A 6,606-nucleotide genomic window follows, 5' to 3' on the forward strand; every position below is an offset into this window, starting at 1 on the left:
GGTGAACGCACATTGGAAGCATGTATTCGTCATCGCCATACTGGCCTATCACCCGGCGTGATGGTATGGGGCGCCATTGGTTACACGTCTCGGTCATCTCTTGTTCACATTGACAGCACTTTGAACAGTGGACGTTACATTTCAGATGTGTTAAGACTCGTGGTTCTACCCTTCATTCGATCCCTGCGAAACCCTACATTTCAGCAGGATAATCCACGACCGCATGTTGCAAGTCCGGTACGGGCCTCTCTGGATACAGAAAATGTTCGACTGCTGCCCTGGCCAGCACATTCTCCAATTGAAAACGACTGGTCAATGGTGGCCGAGCAACTGGCTCGTCACAATACGCCAGTCACTACTCTTGATGAACTGTGGTATCGTGTTGAAGCTGCATGGGCAGCTGTACCTGTACACGCCATCCAATCTCTGTTTGACTCAATGCCCAGGCGTATCAAGCCGGTTATAACGGCCAGAGGTGGTTGTTCTGGGTACTGATTTCTCTGGATCTATGCACCCAAACTGCGTGAAAATGTAATCACATGTCAGTTCTAGTATAATATATCTGTCCAAAGAATACCCGTTTATCATATGCATTTCTTCTTGGTGTAGCAATTTTAATGGCCAGTAGTGTAGTTTGCAGCATTCTTCTGTGGCACCACATCTCAGGTGCTTCTGTTCTCTTCTTTCCCGGTTTTCCCACAGTCTGTGTTTCACTACCATACAATACTGTGCTCCGAACGTAGATTCTCAGAAATTCCTTCCTCAGACTAGCGCCTATGTTTGATACTACTAGACTTCTCTTGGCCAGGAATGCCCTCTCTGTTACTGCTAGTCTGATTTTGATATACTCCTTGCTCCGTCCGTCATTGGTTATTTTGCTCCACAGGTAGCAGAATTCTTTAACTTCATCTACTTCGTGTTCGCTTATTCTGAAGTTAAGTTTCTCGCTGTTGTCATTTCTGCTACTTCTAATCACTTTCGACTTTCTTCGATTTACTCTCAAGCCATATCCTGTACTCGTTAGACTGTTCATTCCACTCATCAGATCCTCTAATTCTTGTTCACTTTCACTGAGGATAATGTTATCAGCAAATCTTATCATTAATATCCTTTCACTCTGAATTTTAATTCCACTCTTGAACCTTTCATTTATTTCCGTGATTGCTTCTTCGACGTACAGATTGAACAGCAGGGGCGAAAGACTGCATCGATTCTGTCTTATACCTTTTTTAATTCAAACACTTCATTCTTGTTCGTTCACTCTCATTGTTCCCTCTTGGCTCTTGTGCATACTGTCCCGTAGCTAGTACTAATTAACAACTGGACTACTGGTTTCGTAGCTTTGTATTTAGTGGAGGCGGAGAAGATTCCTTTTTTTGAAATGAAGATCTTTTCGACCCTGGCATTTTCTCAGATTTTCCTCTCTCTTCCAGCACAGAAAGTGGTATTTTTTTAATTTTCAATAGAAGCATTTCGATCCATAAATGAGTTAAAAATGTACACAGCAACAAGTGGCAAGACTATAATGTTGAGAGGCTACTGAAATCGCTCTGTGATTGTATAACTGGATGTGGCATCAGCAAGGCGTGACGGGTCTTCCTTGACCACACATAAACGTTAAACTCCTGTTGTGATTAAGTCATGCAGTAGTACATGGGGGTCATATTTGTGGGAATTTGGGGAGAATGTTTGACAGGGACACTGCAACCACGTTAATTTCACGCTGGGAATAGGCACCGGAGTTCACGCGCCAGCATGTTGGAAATGTGTCTTTCTCCAGCCATATAAAGAGTATATGAGGAAGGAATGGAATAGTTTTGGGATTATTTTCGCAATGTTCTGTGGATCTCCACAGCCACCTTGAATGCAGGACAATTCCGAAATCGCCGCGCCAAAGAACATTCTATGTGAGAATTCTGTGTCCCAGATTCCAAGAAGGGTGAAGTGCCCCCTCTTGCTCCCCCCCCCCCCCCCCCCCCTCTCTTGCCGACGCCTATGAGAACCGCGCTTACCCGTGGGGACCAATGCTCCAGTATACGATTTTTGGAGGTTTACCGCTGGGGTACCTTTAGGGTGTAATAAACTTCTCTTACGGAGAGATTTACAAATGTCCATCCATGTGATGAGTTCCTGATGTGTATGCTTTATTGCTCCGAGCATTTCAAGCGACAAAATAGAAATTCTTTCTGACGTGTTCGTGTCGTTTTACGACACTGTTAGTTTTGATTTTAACGAAAGGCTAATGTGAAATGACCATAAGAATACGACGCGACTAACTTAAGTAGCTTTACTAGAGATACTCTTACACGAAATGGTAAGTTTTTGTCAAGCTCTGACCGGATTACTGGCTTATCCAAACGTCTGTACGGTATTACCAGATCTCACCGACAAACTTTGAGCAACAACAGGCCTCAAATACAGATTCAGTTTTTATTCCGGAATGTATTTATGTTAATCCATCGTTTATAAACCCGCAGGATTCTGAAAATGAAGAACAGTTCAAATGGTTCTGAACACTATGGGACTTAACATCTGAGGTCATTAGTCCCCTAGAACTACTTAAGCCTAACTAACCTAAGGACATCACACACATCCATGTCCGAGGCAGGATTCGAACCTGCGACCGTGGCGGGCGCGCTGTTCCAGACTTAAGCGCCTAGAACCGCTTGGCCACACCGGCCCTGCTGAAGAACAGTAAGAGTATCCTCGCGAAAGGCTAAGTTCTGAGTTTTGTTCCCTGTCCAGCACACAGTTTTAAACCAACAGGAAGATACGAAATAGATGAATGAAGGATTCGCTGTGGAAAAAATCTCCTAGGTTGCTGGTATGCCATTTATCCCCCATATATTTTCTTACAGTATTGCCAGTACCGCAAATTTGCAGGAGAATTGTGAAGCTTGGGAAGTAAGAGAGATGTGGTGGCCCGTGTGAAGCTCTGAGAGTGGGTCTTGAGTCGTGCTTGGACAGCTCGACCAGTAAGAGAATGCCCGTGACAGATAAGGTTCCGCGTTCAGCGCACAGTTTTAATCTGCCGACAAGTTTCAAAACAGCAATCAGTGCGTTGCAGAGTGACATTTATTCTAGAAACAGTATTGTACAGAAATTTCCTTTTATTAATGGCATGTTTCATTGAATTAACAAGAGTTGGAACGGTCTCCATAAGCCTCATTACATCATTAGCAGCAGTGATCATACACCTGTGTCACGCACGGCAGGATCCTGTAGTTTGTTATTGTAATTAAAGTCTAACACAATTGTTTTTATTTTCACAAAACACTTTATTTTGATTCTGTATGCATATAGATAGGGAAAATCAGCTTCTAAACGACCATTAAAATTCATGATGAAAAACTACAGCTGTCTTTTATTTTGCACAGTGACATTACTTTCGGTCATAGACAATTTTCAAGCTTAGTGTAAACGAGGAAATACAAAACGTTAGAGATTGTACAAGCTGACAAGTTAGTGTAACGCTATAAACATCATACTTACAGGCGTAAATGACAGATTCGTTCTATCATTTCCATGTTTCTTCTTACTTCATATTTCCACGTTCTCTCCTGGCTGGCTTCCATCCGTCCTTCCAAACTCCCCCCCCCCCCCCCCCCTTTCACACCTACCGCAACTTCCCGTGGCACTACAGCGTTCCTTCCCTTTACATTTCCTGTTTCATACAATGTTACATTCAGTGTATATTATTGCCACACTATTATACTCTTGTATGGAACTTGGTGATTCTGAAGTAAAGCTGTTCAAATATGGCCTCAGTGGGCAGTTTGTTGTATTGTGCTGTTCAGTGTAGATATTAGGCTATACTATATACTCCAATATTGGGAATGCTCTTTGTGGATCAAAAAGTGTTTTTCAATAGGATTTTAATATGCAGTATGATCCTTAAACAAAATATTTGCAAGTATATTTTGTAAAGTTTGATAAGCTGTGTGGTTCCAATTTTAATGCTTTGATACATTTACATTTCTCTCATCTTCATTATTCTGCTACTACATTCTATTATTTGTCCCCTGTAGTGTCACTTTTCCTTTCTTCCCTCTTCTCTCCCCCACCTCCCCCCTGCCCCCCCCCCCATTCCTCTTCAATGTTATATTATATTTTGGCTTTTTGTATACCAAAACCTACTCGTAATATAATTTTTGGTGCACAATTTGTACTTATAAAGAAATAATTTTTTGTGAGAGATTTTTTTCAGTGTGAAATATAACCTAGGTGACTTCCCGGTAAATAATGGTATGTTGTATACTCTCCTTAACTCATGGAGAAACTGGAGCTTTTTCCTAGTTTTGTTTCTCTATGAAAAAAAGTTCTTAAGCCTAAAAATTATTTTTATTTATTTATTTATTTATTGTTCCGTGGGACCAAATTAAGGAGAAGTCTCCATGGTCATGGAACGAGTCAATACATGAAATTATAACACGATATTAGAAACAGATAAAATGAAATATATAAAAAAAACATATTCAGGTGACAAGTCGTAAGTTTAAATAAAGAAAATCAACAATGTAACACTGGAATTTGCTTAATTTTTTAGCTCTTCCAAGAGCTCCTCGACAGAATAGAAGGAGTGAGCCATGAGGAAACTCTTCTGTTTGGACTTAAAAGAGTTTGGGCTACTGCTAAGATTTTTGAATTCTTGTGGTAACTTATTGAAAATGGATGCAGCAGAATACTGCACTCCTTTCTGCACAAGAGTCAAGGAAGTGCATTCCACATGCAGATTGGATTTCTGCCTAGTATTAACTGAGTGAAAGCTGCTAACTCTTGGGAATAGGCTAATATTGCTAACAACAAACGACATTAAAGAAAATATATACTGTGAGGGCATTGTCAGAATTCCCAGACTATTGAATAGGGGTCGACAAGAGGTTCTCGAACTTACACCACATACAGCTCGAACAGCCCGTTTTTGAGCCAAAAATACCCTTTTTGAATCAGAAGAATTACCCCAAAAAATAATACCATACGACATAAGCGTATGAAAATATGCGAAGTAGTCTACTATTCGTGTTGAAGTGTCACTTATTTCAGATACTGTTCTAATGGTAAATAAAGCAGCATTTAGTTTCTGAACAAGATCCTGGACATGGGCTTTCCACAACAGCTTACTATCTATCCGAACGCCTAGAAACTTGAACTGTTCCGTCTCGCTTATAATATGCCAATTCTGTCTGATCAAAATAACTGTAAAAACTGGGTCTTACTGTGATTTAGCATCAAATTATTTTCCACAAGCCATGAACTTATTTCATGAACTACATTATTTGATACTGTTTCAATATTACACACAAGATCCTTCACTACCAAGCTAGTGTCATCAGCAAACAGAAATATTTTTTAATCACCTGTAATACTAGAAGGCATATCATTTATGTAAATAAGAAACAGCAGTGGGGACAGCACCGACCCTTGGGGAACACCCCACTTAACAGTGCCCCATTGGGACTGAACATCACTACCACTCTCAGTATTGCGGAGAATCACCTTCTGCTTTCTGTTCTTAAAGTAAGAGGCGAACCAATTGTAAGCTACTCCCCTTACTCCATAATGGTCCAACTTCTGCAGTAATATTTTGTGGTCAACACAGTCAAAAGCCTTCGTTAAATCGAAGAAAACACCTAGCGTTCGCAACCCTTTATTTAATCCGTCCAAAACCTCACAGAGAAAAGAGAATATAGCATTTTCAGTTGTTAAACCATTTCTAAAACCAAACTGTACGTTTGAAAGCAAATTATGTGAATTTAAATGCTCCAGTAATCTTGTATATACAACCTTCTCGATAACTTTAGCAAACGCCGATGGCATAGAAATAGGTCTAAAATTGTCAACATTATCAATGTCTCCCTTTTTATAAAGTGGCTTACTACCGAGTACTTTAATCGGTCAGGAAACCGACCACTCCTAAAGGAAAAGTTACAGATGTGGCTAAGTACTGGGCTAACATACATAGAACAATACTTCAGTATTCTGCTAGATACCCCGTCATATCCATGAGAGTTCTTGGTCTTTAGTGATTTAATTATTAACTCAATCTCCCTCTTGTCAGTATCATGGAGGAGCATTTCAGGTAAAAGTTTCGGAACACTTTTTTCTACGAGCGCTATATTATTCCCTGTTGGGACTAGGTTTCTATTTAGTTCACCTGCTATATTCAGAAAGTGATTATTAAATACTGTACATATATGCGACTTATCAGTAACACGGACATTCCCACTACGCACTGATTCTATATCCTCGACCTGTCTCTGCAGACCAGCCACTTCCTATACGACTGACCATATGGTTTTAATTTTATCCTGAGACTTAGCTATTCTATCTGCATATCACATACTTTTTGCCTTCCTAATAACATTTTTAAGCACCTTACAATACTGTTTGTGATGGGCTGCTGCATTTAGATTTTGACTGTTTCTAACGTTTTGATATAATTGCCACTTTGTTCTACAAGATATTCTTATCCCTCTAGTCAGCCACCCAGGCTGCCTGTTTGTGCTAGTACCTTGTTTTGAACGTTCTAACGGAAAGCAACTTTGAAGGAGCACGAGAAAAGTCTTGAGAAAAGCATTATATTTATCGTCTACTGTATCAGCGTTA

This window comes from Schistocerca nitens, chromosome 5 (assembly GCF_023898315.1).
Source record: "Schistocerca nitens isolate TAMUIC-IGC-003100 chromosome 5, iqSchNite1.1, whole genome shotgun sequence".
In the NCBI taxonomy this organism is placed as follows: Eukaryota; Metazoa; Arthropoda; class Insecta; order Orthoptera; family Acrididae; genus Schistocerca; species Schistocerca nitens.